Raw genomic sequence first — 12,296 nt, forward strand, 5'->3', positions numbered from 1 at the left:
CCTCTACCATGTTCTTGCTTGTGCCTGGTCAGGTGATAGTTCTTGGGTATCTGAAAGGAGAAAGGCACAAAGGTAAAGTTGTTGTGAGGGTGGTGTGGGGCAGGGGGTGGGGGGTGGTTGGTTTAGTGGAAAGCCAATGGTACATGCTTACACCATCTGCAGCTTGTAAATCAGAAGAGATTGTGGAATGAGGGGAAAATGGAATGTGAGAAGGAGGATTAGGTATGAGGATTCCTTCATCTTCAGTTGTTTCAGCTCTGCTGTTGGCCGCACCCTCAATCTTGGCCACTGATGGGGAGCACTGTCTCCTCCATCAGGGTGAGGACATGCAGCCATACCTGACCCCGCCAGTTAACTCCTGCTGCCTCCGGTTGTGCGACAACTTGTCATGCAAGAGAGAGGGAATTGTGTCAATGAGTTTGGCGAAATCTGCTTTGCTGATATGCCTGTCATGGTTGAATAGCTGGTAATATGTGCAAGCCATGAGATGTGGCTGTGAGGCTTGCAGCAGTGCAAAGTGTGTGAGGTTGTAGTGAAACTGTGAATGCTAGGCAAGAGTTGCAATTGATAGAAATTGTTGGTAGGTAAATGAAGCAGGTGTGATGAATTGAGCAGTGCATGAAGTCATTGGTTCATTTGTTAGGATATGGTATTTGAGGATGATTTCACTGACCTTGACCGTTTGTGTGAGGTCATTAAACTTCTTCCTGCACTGCATCCAGGTCCTCGAGGCTGGAATGCTTGCATTAACAATGATGGCTCTCTGTTCCTACTGCCTTCACAAAGTCTGTCTCGAGGGCATCCTGGCTCCCTGTGGACAGAGGACATCTCTCTACCTGTCTACCTCTAGCACAAAGGCCTCCAGGGCTACACAAGAGAAACTTGGAGCACACAGTTTGCCCTGTAGTGCCATATTCACCCTTCTTGCAAGTCAGACACTCTTCCCCAGCCACTTCCAGCATCTGCTGCAGTCAGATAGCATCTCCCCTTTAAGAGGTGCAGGCTGGCTTTAAGTACAGCAGGTTAGTTTTAAGTGGTGCTAGCCTCGCACCGACTTGGGCCCTCTGCTGAGGCACACAGCACATTTAGCGCAGGGTTGTACCTACTATCATTTAAATCAGCAGGTAGCATGAAATGTGCATGCTTCATCATCGGGAGGAACAATTATGAGTTCATCCCACATCATAGTCCCCATGCCCGTATTCGGGGATATTGAATTTTGCCTTCACATAATCTGGATGTATTGTGATTTCATCACCGTTAATGCTGGGCACAGGTTGACTGGCATGTGTAGTTAGGGAGGACAGGGCTGAAAATCAGTCCCATTCAATGCAGGAATCTCATCTGCTATACTTTCTAGTGCCCATTGTCTACCTTGATAGACACTTTAATTAAGTATCACAGAAGTATGAAAGGCCAAAGGTGAGAAAACCAAAAGTATGCAGGGTTTAATCTTTGTCTGGGCAATTTTTAGATATGTATAATAAATGCTTTTGTAACTTTTCTCAGTAAGCAACAAGAAGTTCTATTCTAATATAAAAGCAAAATACTGCAGATGCTGAAAATCTGAAATAAAAACAAGAAATGCTGGAATCACTCAGCAAGTCTGGCAGCATCTGTGGAAAGAGAAGTAGAGTACTTGAAAAAGTAACATTCAGAAAACATCGCATCAAGGCACGAGTGCAGAGAAGTTTCCAGTGGGCATGTGTGAGGTGTGGTATTGCCCAGCAAAATAGTCACAGACTCCGTCACATCTATTTTCCAGTCCCATGGGTAAAACACCATTTTGAACCCTTCCTACACTGGAGGATTTATCTTATTTGGGTATGATCGTACTGTTAGTGCCACAGCTGAGACAGCCTGTCCTGTGGTTGCAAGTCTCCGTTTGATGTTTTAAATCATATCAAAGGTTGACCTAGCCACATCTGTTTATTATGCCACACTTCACAGTTTCAACACTCTATTAACGAAAACTGCCCGATTGCTTCACGTGTTGCTCCAAAACTGCTTGGGGTCAAAAGCATAATACTGCAGATGCTGGAAATATTTCAAACATACGTTTTAAAAGAAAGTATAGAAAATTGAGAACATTTCAGAGATGTTGGAAAATAAGTTAAATACCAAAAATAGAAAAAAAGGTCAAAAACTGTGAGCACAAGGAGTATTTAAAATATTTTATTGCTGTTGGGAATTTAAAAAAAAAATTCATTTCAGTATATAAAACTACTGCTGAATCTTAGTACTCTTATTGCAGTAACTTTAGTCTTTGTTGTTTCAAAAAGTGAAACAGCTCCGGGTTGGGGGGAGCGTGAGATGTTAGAATTTTAAAAACCTCAATCGCGATCCCAACCCAACTCCAACACACTCACTTCTGGGTTTAATGGAGGTGGGACAGGAGACGAGTTGGCAGATGACATTTGAATAGAGCTGGCGGCCTCTGATTTTACCCACCATGCAGGTTTAATCCCGGCCAACTGGGTTTCCTGGGCCTCAGGAAACCTGACAGTGACTTTACAGCACTGCTTGTGGGCCAGGAAGAGCAGAATCACATCCCCCTTCTCCTCTCCTCCCAAGATTACCTTATTTCTTTGGACAGACCCTCACCTAATCAGACATTACCCCTCCCCCCACCGTACAAAGACCCCATCAAGGTTCGAGATTTGGACTGACCCCTGGGATCGGACAACCCTCCCCTCCCCACAGGGATCAGGGATCTGATCACCACCCCACCCCCCGCCTCCCTCCACCTCCTCCCAGGATCAAGCATTGGAAACCCTGCCGTGGTTGGAACCCCCACCCGCCACACTCCAGTAGCCTGTAGGCTCTCTACCTGGTCTTGCAGTGAGCTCCGGAGTGCTCCCTGGCTGACTGGAAGCCAAGCCTGTCAATCAGGGTGGGGAAACCTGACAAAGGAAAAAGTCGTGCGGTGTGAAGTTAAAACTCCACAGCATGCAGGGAAATCTGACGGGGCCTTGGTTTAATGACTCATCTAAAGACAGCACCTCCTGCAGTGCAGCACTCCCTCAGTACTGTATTGGAGTGTCAGGCTAGATTATGTGCTCAAATCTCCTGGAGTGGGACTTGAAGCCACAACCTTCTGACTCAGCACTGAGAATTCTACCACTGAACCATGGCTGACAGAAAAGCACGTTTAGCTGTGCAGACAATGATATTTGCCCATGAAGAAACAGTGGACGCGCAATACTTTAAGCACATGAAGCAAAAGCTGCATACGATGAACTTAGAGGCTTGTCTAGCCTCTACTAATCTACTCTTGCCAGACCTCCAATCTTGCCCTACCGGTAGGCCTTCTAGTCCAGTTGATAGTTAAATTTCATGCCTCCTTTTCTCACGGACATTTGGGACATGTTCTGCATCAAAAGCCCTTTATAAGTGCAAGTTATTGTTGTTCCAGCAGTGGCGGTAGGGAATGTTTCATGAACTCGAGTTGGGGTCCAGGGAGGGGGATGAGATTTATGACTAGGGCATGGAGTTTCTGTTGGTCAAAGAGGTAGGTTTTGAGCAGCATTTTAAAGGCGGGGAGAGGGCTATGGAGGCAGAGAGGTTAAGCTGTGCAGATCTACGGCATTTGGAAAGTGGATCCAAACACCTTCTGTGACACTGTCATCTGTACTTCTTCAACTATCACTGCATTGAGTCCCCAACAGGAACTCCATGCCTTAATCCTAAAACTCATCCTCCCCCCTGGATGCCAGCTTGAGCTCATCTCTGAAACTCTCCCCATCTCCGCTCCTAATGCCGCTGGAGCAATCAATTGCATTTATAAAGAGCTTTTGCTGCAGAACATGTCCTAAATGTCCATGAGAAGAGAAAGCATTACATTTAACAGGCAACTGAATCGGAGGACCTATAGGCTCGGGCAAGATTGGAGGTCTGAATAGATTGAGAGAGGCTGGGCAAAGCTCACAGTATGTAGTTTTTGCTTCTTGTACTTAAAATATTGTTCCTTCCAGCGATTTACTTTAATATTAATTATTTTTTATGTAATGACATCTATTATGTAGACAAATGTGGCAGCTACACAAAGCAAGATCTCACTAACAGAAGCAAGAAAGGTATCAGCAGAAACTTAAAAACAATTTCAATGTTCTTGGCAGCATGCCTTAGTCTGTCTGTTGTGTCACGGTCCTCTTGTGTTCTGTCATGCACAACATTATCTTTCTACAAAATGGATTGAAGGGAAGAAGAAATCTGCAGAACACAGTCACATATTTCTGAAAAAGTAGTTTTGTCTTCATAAATTAAATACACAAAACTAAAGTAAACATTTTATTTTAGCTATATGGTGTATTTTAAGCAATGCTCTAGAGGGACGGTATCTATTTGATGGTAGATTCTCTGAACCGATTCTCTAGAGTAATATTTTCAAAAGGAAAGTTAACACAGAATTGTAACAAAGAACATTTATAACCTGGGAGAAAAGGTGAGGGTTATAACTTTTCATTCAGTACAAGTCTGAAACTACATTAATTTCTTTACTATAAGTTATCTGGCTCATTCAGTCTTTGGCACCGCACCCCAGGAAGGATATAATGACATTGGAGGGGGTAAACACAGATTCACATGAATGGTACGGGGGCTAAAATGGTTAAGCAATGAGATGAGGTTGCATAAACTTTGTTTGTATAGCCTTAAGCTTAGACAGTTGAGGGGAGATCTAATCAAAGTATTGAAAATAATAAAAATTTTGATAGGATAGATACAAAGAAACTATTCCCTGGTACAGAAGCCAGAACAAGGGAGCATAATATTAAAATTAGAGCTAGTTTATTTAGGAATAAAATCAGGAAGTGCTTTATCACGCAAAAGTTAGTAGAAATCTGGAGCACATGCCCCAAAAGGCTGTAGATGCTGGGTCAAAGAAACTTTCAAGACTAAGATCAATAGTACCACTGTGGGTGTAACTACATCCCGAGGACTGCAGCGGTTCAAGAAAGCAGCTCACCAGCACCTTCTCAAGGGCAATTAGCGATTGCAATAAATGCTGGCCTGGCCAGTGATACCCACATCCCATGAACGAATAAAAAAAATTATGTTTGGTCAGGGTATGAAGGAATATGGAGCACAGCGGGTAACTGGAGTTGAGACACAGATCAGCATGAGCTAATAGAATAGTGGAACAGGCTGAAGGAGTTGAATGGCCTACTCCTGTTTTGATAGTCATAATTTGTAATTGCATGTAGATAAAATTGGCAGATATTAGTCTGTAGATGTTTTTATTTCTTACATCTTTCAATTCAATACTAAATCTATTGCTGGGGAAAGAGAACAGCCAAAAATAACAATGCACCAATTCTGTTGCGATGATGGCATCTGTAAACCATATAATATTTTTTTCAATACAATGACTAGTTTACACTCACCATAGGAAAGTGCTCCATAGGTGTGTGAAGTTTTGCTATTCATATTCCCCACACAGTTAATGGGCTGATAATTCAAGATGGTTTTATGCTGTTGCTTGATTGGTTCTTTTACAAAGTGGTGGTGCCATTTTATAGAAACCCTCTTTTTTGGTGAACTTTTTTTTGTCTTTTTCTCATGGTGATTGAACTGGAGTCAAAACTGGCTGATTACAATCCATGAGCACAAACAAATGCCAATTTATCATTGAGTATAGCCACCCAAATTTGAGGCCAGATCTCCGATTAATTTCAATGGAACAAAAATCGGGCGGGTTCTATTACGGACAAGCAATCCGAAGGTGAAAATTACCCCTAATATTTCCAGCAGAGGAGGGGAGAGAAGTGAGAGAGAAGGGACAAGAGATGAGAGAGAAAGTTGGCAGAAAGAAATCATGGGGGAGGAAATAAAAAAGATGATGGCTGACTGAAAATGACTTTTATCAAGTGTGTTCCTTTCCCGTTGCCTTGTGCTGTATGTGTGAACTATTTAGGTTGATTGGGCCAGGTTGTTCGACTAATCCGCATTGAAGCCAGTTTGCTTCACCTTGTGCTTTGAGTATTGAAGGACCTCCTCAGCAGACTTCCAATCACACTATTTTTAATCTGTTGATACTTAAAATGTTCTGAAGAGGAACTGAAATATCTGTGATAAAGATTTGACACTAAAATAATGTTTGTAAAGTAGAAATATTTTAGATAGGTATGTGACTGAAATTTGTTACATGGGTCCCCAGTTTTAGACATAGGCAGCACGGTTAGTTGAAAAGAAAGAGCCACTTTGCGCATGGAGCATGAGCTTTCAGTTGGAAAATGTGTCATGGTATTTATTTATTTAGAGATACAGCACTGAAACAGGCCCTTTGGCCCACCAAGTCTGTGCCGACCATCAACCACCCATTTATACTAATCCTACATTAATCCCATTACCCTCTCACATCCCCACCTTCCCTCAATTCCCCTACCACCTACCTATACTAAGGGCAATTTACGATGGCCAATTTACCTATCAACCTGCAAGTCTTTGGCTGTGGGAGGAAACCGGAGCACCCGGCAAAAACCCACGCAGTCACAGGGAGAACTTGCAAACTTCGCACAGGCAGTACCCAGAATCAAACCTTGGTCACTGGAGTTGTGAGGCTGCAGTGCTAACCACTGCGCCACTGTATGGTGAATAAGTCTCCAGTGAAAGCTGGTATAAGGGATGCAGAGGAATATTTTACAATCTTCTTTGGCCTCCTTGTCTCGAGAGATGGTCAGTGGTTTGTGAAGCAGTGCCTGGAGTGGCTATATAGGCCAATTCTAGAGTGACAGACTCTTCCACAGGTGCTGCAGAGAAATTTGTTTGTCGGGGCTGTTACACAGTTGGCTCTCCCCTTGCGCCTCTGTCTTTTTTCCTGCCAACTACTAAGTCTCTTCGACTCGCCACACTTTAGCCCCGCCTTTATGGCGGATAAATTACAATAATACCTGATAATTTACCCCATTAAAGAGTCATAGAGTCATTTATGTCACAGAAGGAACCCATTTGGCCCATCGAGTCCTTGCTGGCTAAATGTCATTATGTCAGCACAATTTATTTTTTGTAATCTTGATTAGATTACATTAGATGCCATTAGATCTCTCATAATGGTGATGCTCGCAGCTAGTTTGAATCATGGAATGTGATTTTTGCTGTGGTTTTCAAAAGGTCTTGTCATTATCTCTCGAAGGACTTGCTTATCTGTTGGGCTGGGCAGAGAGACTGGAAACATTTGGGCACGGGCTTTGGACCTGGGAAGGTGAGCTTCGACCAGATCAACTGCAGCTGCTTGAGAAGTGTTTTAATGTTTCCTGTGTCAATGACCTTTTGAGGGTTGGGGTGTGTGTGGGTTTGCTGCTGTCTGCTAGCGGGGTGAAGGTGGGATCGAAGCTGTTTATTTTGTATATGGGGGGGGGGGTCAAAGGAGAGAAATATATAGAAAGAGTGACTGGAAGGTAGAAAGGGAAAGTTTGTGATTATAAAAAATAAATTTCATTTTGGTACATTAATTAGGTGGTAAAGTTTATTTTTAAGTATGGATGAAGAAGTGTCAATGGTGGTTGCACCTCAGATAAATGTTATTTTGCTGCAATGTGATTGGGTGCTTTTTCTCAAGTGCAATTAGAAATTAAATTGTGGGAGGAGAACATTTTGTGCAGTATCATTAGGGAATAATGAAAGTAGAGCATAATGCAGTAGAAAGAGGAAAAATAAAGAGACATACGTCGCAATTTTAAGCATGAAGCAGGAATCAGATAGGCGAGGGAGTGGTGAACGCCAAATCTCCCAGGGCCTTGGCAGCAAGATCCAGGTGATATTTAACTCCCAGGCCTCATCTGCATGCTTCTAGTCAATTGCCAGTCAGAAATGGGTGGGAAGCGGCAACTGGGTGATGGGTAGGAATGGAAGCATGGGCAGTTTGGAAATGTGGGTTTACACTACCTGTGTACCCTGCTGTTTGTGGGATCAGTACACAATGATTTAAAACAGCTTTGTGCTGAACAGGAATGCATTGAAAAGCCTAAGGCAAGATTGAGAAACTGAAGGAATGTGTGACATCCTCATCTTGTTGGTCTGGTCACTGTGTTTACAATAATAAAGTGATTGGAAGAGCTTAAGTGAACCATATAACCATGGTAACAGAATGATTAATAGAGATTGAGATGAGCTGAGTGCAACTTCTTAGCTCCATGTTGTTATTTTATTTGTCACTTTGTGTGCCATTTGATGCATTGCAGTGGTCGTCTGCATGAAATGTAGAGATTGAAGGTAGAATTGCTTTAAGAGTTTTGTGTAAAGCATTGTAAGTTGGGGTCACACTGGATTGTCAAGTATGATGTACCTGAGTTCTCATCGTGCATCTTGAGCTCATTAAAGACTTGTATGCATATTGGATAGTGTAGTATGATGTACCTGAGCATGCATGTTGGATCGTGCAACATGAGCTCATGAAAGACCTGCTCTATATTGTTACAACTGATGTTTGTGTATTCTGGTGTTTAAAGTAACAAAATGAATTCGAACAAGAAAGGCAATACAACAGCAGCAGGAGGCCACTGACTGGGAGTGAAGGAGTGGTCACCAAAATTTGAATAAGTTGCAGGGATGCCAAAAGTTTCCTTGTGGGGCCCAGAGGAGCAATCCTGCTCTTTCTGGCCTCAAAAGGAATACAAACAAATCAATATATGTGTTTGGGTCTTTTCCAGCGTTGTCAGGACCTTGCAGGAAATCCACAATGGATTCTTTGATCAGTCTGAGCTCAATTACGCAATTGGACATCAATCTGCACATTTAACAAGAACCACCTTCGCCAGAGCTGGCGGGCAGCCATAAAGACGGGGCTAAAATGTGACGAGTCGAAGAGACTTAGTAGTTGGCAGGAAAAAAGACAGAGGCGCAAGGGGAGAGCCAACTGTGCAACAGCCCCGACAAACAAATTTCTCTGCAGCGCCTGTGGAAAAGCCTGTCACTCTAGAATTGGCCTTTATAGCCACTCCAGGCGCTGCTTCACAAACCACTGACCACCTCCAGGCACGTATCCATTGTCTCTCGAGATAAGGAGGCCCAAAAGAACCTTCAAGTGGGCATCACTGCCACTTGCTGAGAAGAGCAGATTAAAATTTCAGCAACGGGATCAATGCAAGCAAGTTACCTGACTGATTTTAAATGCCTACCTTTTAGTTTAGAGATACAGCACTGAAACAGGCCCTTCGGCCCACCGAGTCTGTGCTGACCATCAACCACCCATTTATACTAATCCTACACTAATTCCATATTCCTACCACATCCCCACCCTGTCCCTATATTTCCCTACCACCTACCTATACTAGGGGCAATTTATAATGGCCAATTAACCTATCAACCTGCAAGTCTTTGGCATGTGGGAGGAAACCCACGCAGACACAGGGAGAACTTGCAAACTCCACACAGGCAGTACCCAGAATTGAACCCTGGTCGCTGGAGCTGTGAGGCTGCGGTGCTAACCACTGCGCCACTGTACCTGCCCATTTTAACCACACAGTTACAAAATGACATCAACAACAACAACTTGCAATTATATAGCCCCTTTAATGTAGTGAAGCATCCCAAGGCGCTTCACAGGAGTGCTATCAAACAACATTTGGCACCAAGGCACATGAAACGATATTAGGACAGGTCAAAGAGGTAGGTTTTAACATGTGTCTTAAAGGAGGAGAGAGAGATGGAGAGGCAGAGAGATCTAATAAATAAAACCTTAATTATTTCGCTAGATTGGATAATAGTTTGATGGCAAGAATTAAGTCAAGCAGTTCTGATAATGATTAAAAAAAAACATGGCAGTAAACTAGAGTAGTTTATCAATGCCAAAAGATATACAGGATTGAGGTACTGAATTATTCCCTTATATTAATGCCGCCGGAATGAGTGAGGGGCATTAAAGTGCAGTAAGTCTAGCCATACATGTTACTTCTGCCAGCTATCTGCCAACTTGTAGCGTGAGATGCTGGTCGACTGGTTTCATGCCATTCTATGCAATGGATTCTGGGACATGATCAGTGCCTTGTGCCCTAGCGGAGCCAATGTAATGTCTCTCCATCATCTTTGTTAGGCCTCGGCCTTGGTCCCAGTGGCATGCCCGAATTGAAATGAGATTTGATGTCTCTATAAATTGATCTTGCAATTAGTTTGCACTGCTCCATGTGTAACTTCAGTGCAAAATAATTATATCTGATCCACATGCATTACTTACTCTTCAATCTCTTTTGTGTTTCTTTAATGGTACAGGCCCATTAAGGATGCATTTATAGTATAGCATTGGTATGAAGCGATTTCAGGATTTCAGGAGAGAAGCGGAGTGTGTGTACTCCTCCAGGGAGTCTCACTGCGCCTTACTCCAGTGTTAGGTTTGGGACCTGACAGCAAACTTAGACTTTATTTATGGTATTGCTCTGGTAACAATGCAGCTAAGTTTCAGAAGAAACAGAGGTTAAGAGTGATGGAGGGCCTGATTATGCTAAAATAAGCTTTTCAAGTTTTATTAGTGCTTTTAGTTTTCTTGCACTTAAAAAGGGAAGATTTGAGTAAAATCGTGCGCAATGTAAATCCTTTGTTTTATCCTTTATTGGGTGACTACCAATGTTATTTGAGAGAAGCATCACTTCCTCTCTGTTGCTGTTGAAGTATTTCAAAGAAAGCATGATTGAAAATTTAACACACAAAAATGTAGGATTTCCAGCCAATTTTTATTCGCCTTCATCCTTATTTTTGAATTATCAAAATAATGTTCAACTTTCCATTCAGGCGTCTTATTGATTTGAACCCAAAACTGGGAGTCTCAATCCTAGTCAAAGCCACCAGTTAGTGGTTTCCACTGGAAAAATGCATGGGATTGTGCAATGCAGTCCTGAAAACAGTAAAATTTTAAATTCTTGAGCACTAAAATTAGAATATATTACATTGCTGTCAGCTTTATTTTGATGTACGCCACATGGTGTTCAATATACATGATATAAAATGAATCAAATCAAAAATGTAGATAGGTAGATTATTTTGTCTTGTGAAAATTTATAGATAATTTAAACCAGCTAACATGCAGAAATACTGCAGGCATCTAAACCACTGACCTCTGCATCCAACCTTTCTCCCCCACAGTCACCTTTCAAAGGGCGTTTATTTATCAAGTTTACCTTTTCTTTCACTCTGAGTCACTATGAATCATGTCTGTTTACAGGTTTCTACAACGGCGCCTACACAGTGAAGGGGAAAAACGTGATGGTCTAGTATGAAGTTCACTCTGACGCTTTGAGAGGGATCCCCAGGTTGGCCACACACACTTCTTTGTTACTGGTGACATTGAAAATAGATCTGTTCACAGCTCAGTAATAGTGCAGGGAGGTACTTCCCCGCAGTGTCTGTCTGCTCTATCTGCTGTAGCTTTCAGCCGTTTAAAGTGCAACTGAAATTACCTAAAATGTACCTCCAGTAACAGTCAAATTTAATTACTCAAGTTTATAATCACACTATCACAAATTTAGAAGCCATTGAGGCCCTGAGGCCTGAATTATTTGTTTATATTACAATGCAGCAGCCAATGTAAAAATTGCCATGTCTTGTTTTACAGGTCCACCTTCTTGTTTGTTTACAAACAATGCAAATGAGGAAAAACAGCTTTAAGTGGTCAGTATGTTGTTTGCGTGTGGAGTTATCATAACAACTGATACATGGCTCTACTCCCTCTCGAAACAATGAAGGTTTGCCAAACTCTGCCATGGAGCCTCTTTAATGCCTGGTTGTGGCCACTTCCTACATCTTAAAATAGACCGGATTAAGTCTTAACATTATTTGTTTTTTCAAAAAATTATGGAATCACAATGAAATCTGTAAAAAAAAAACAAGTAATCTTTCCTTTTAATAATTCTTATTAAATGAATTGCATTTATTTCCCAGTAATCTAGTGCCAAAAATGGTCTTATTTTATGATTAATTAGATGTTGCTATGTACCTTCAGGTCCGATCTCAGTTATTTTTCTTTGCCACATTCCCCCACAATTTTCTCCAGTCCTGTCCTGGAGCTGCTAACTCACGTTGAGGTACAGGTCCCCAGTGTCACCATCCTCTCCCATAAGCAGATCTGTGTCCATCGCAATAACTGCCCAGTATTTAGACATACAATGGAGTAACAGTGGGTAACAATTGGGTAACAGTGAGTCTCCCTTGTTATATACCATTATCATGGTTCTTGCACATGTGCATCTCTCACCTTCTGAAAGGCAGACTGATAAAACTTTAGTCAGATAAAACCATTGAACCATAAGAATTATGAAGTTGCTTTATTGTACAGCCAGTAAACGAACATGCAGAGCAGCAGTTGTAAC

At 42.2% G+C, this 12,296-nt stretch overlaps 1 long non-coding RNA gene across 2 annotated transcripts in view; it reads left to right on the plus strand.

The window, feature by feature from the left end:
• The window catches only part of LOC137381436 (uncharacterized), a 58,749-nt gene extending 46,884 nt beyond the window's left edge, over positions 1-11,865 (plus strand). For both annotated transcript variants that reach the window (XR_010977176.1, XR_010977177.1), the window contains exons 3-4: positions 11,153-11,240; positions 11,543-11,865. This is a non-coding gene — a long non-coding RNA (uncharacterized lncRNA). The remainder of the gene's footprint in view (positions 1-11,152; positions 11,241-11,542) is intronic.
• Positions 11,866-12,296: the final 431 nt, after the last annotated feature.

The sequence above is a fragment of the Heterodontus francisci genome, chromosome 22, assembly GCF_036365525.1.
Source record: "Heterodontus francisci isolate sHetFra1 chromosome 22, sHetFra1.hap1, whole genome shotgun sequence".
NCBI classification, from domain to species: domain Eukaryota; kingdom Metazoa; phylum Chordata; class Chondrichthyes; order Heterodontiformes; family Heterodontidae; genus Heterodontus; species Heterodontus francisci.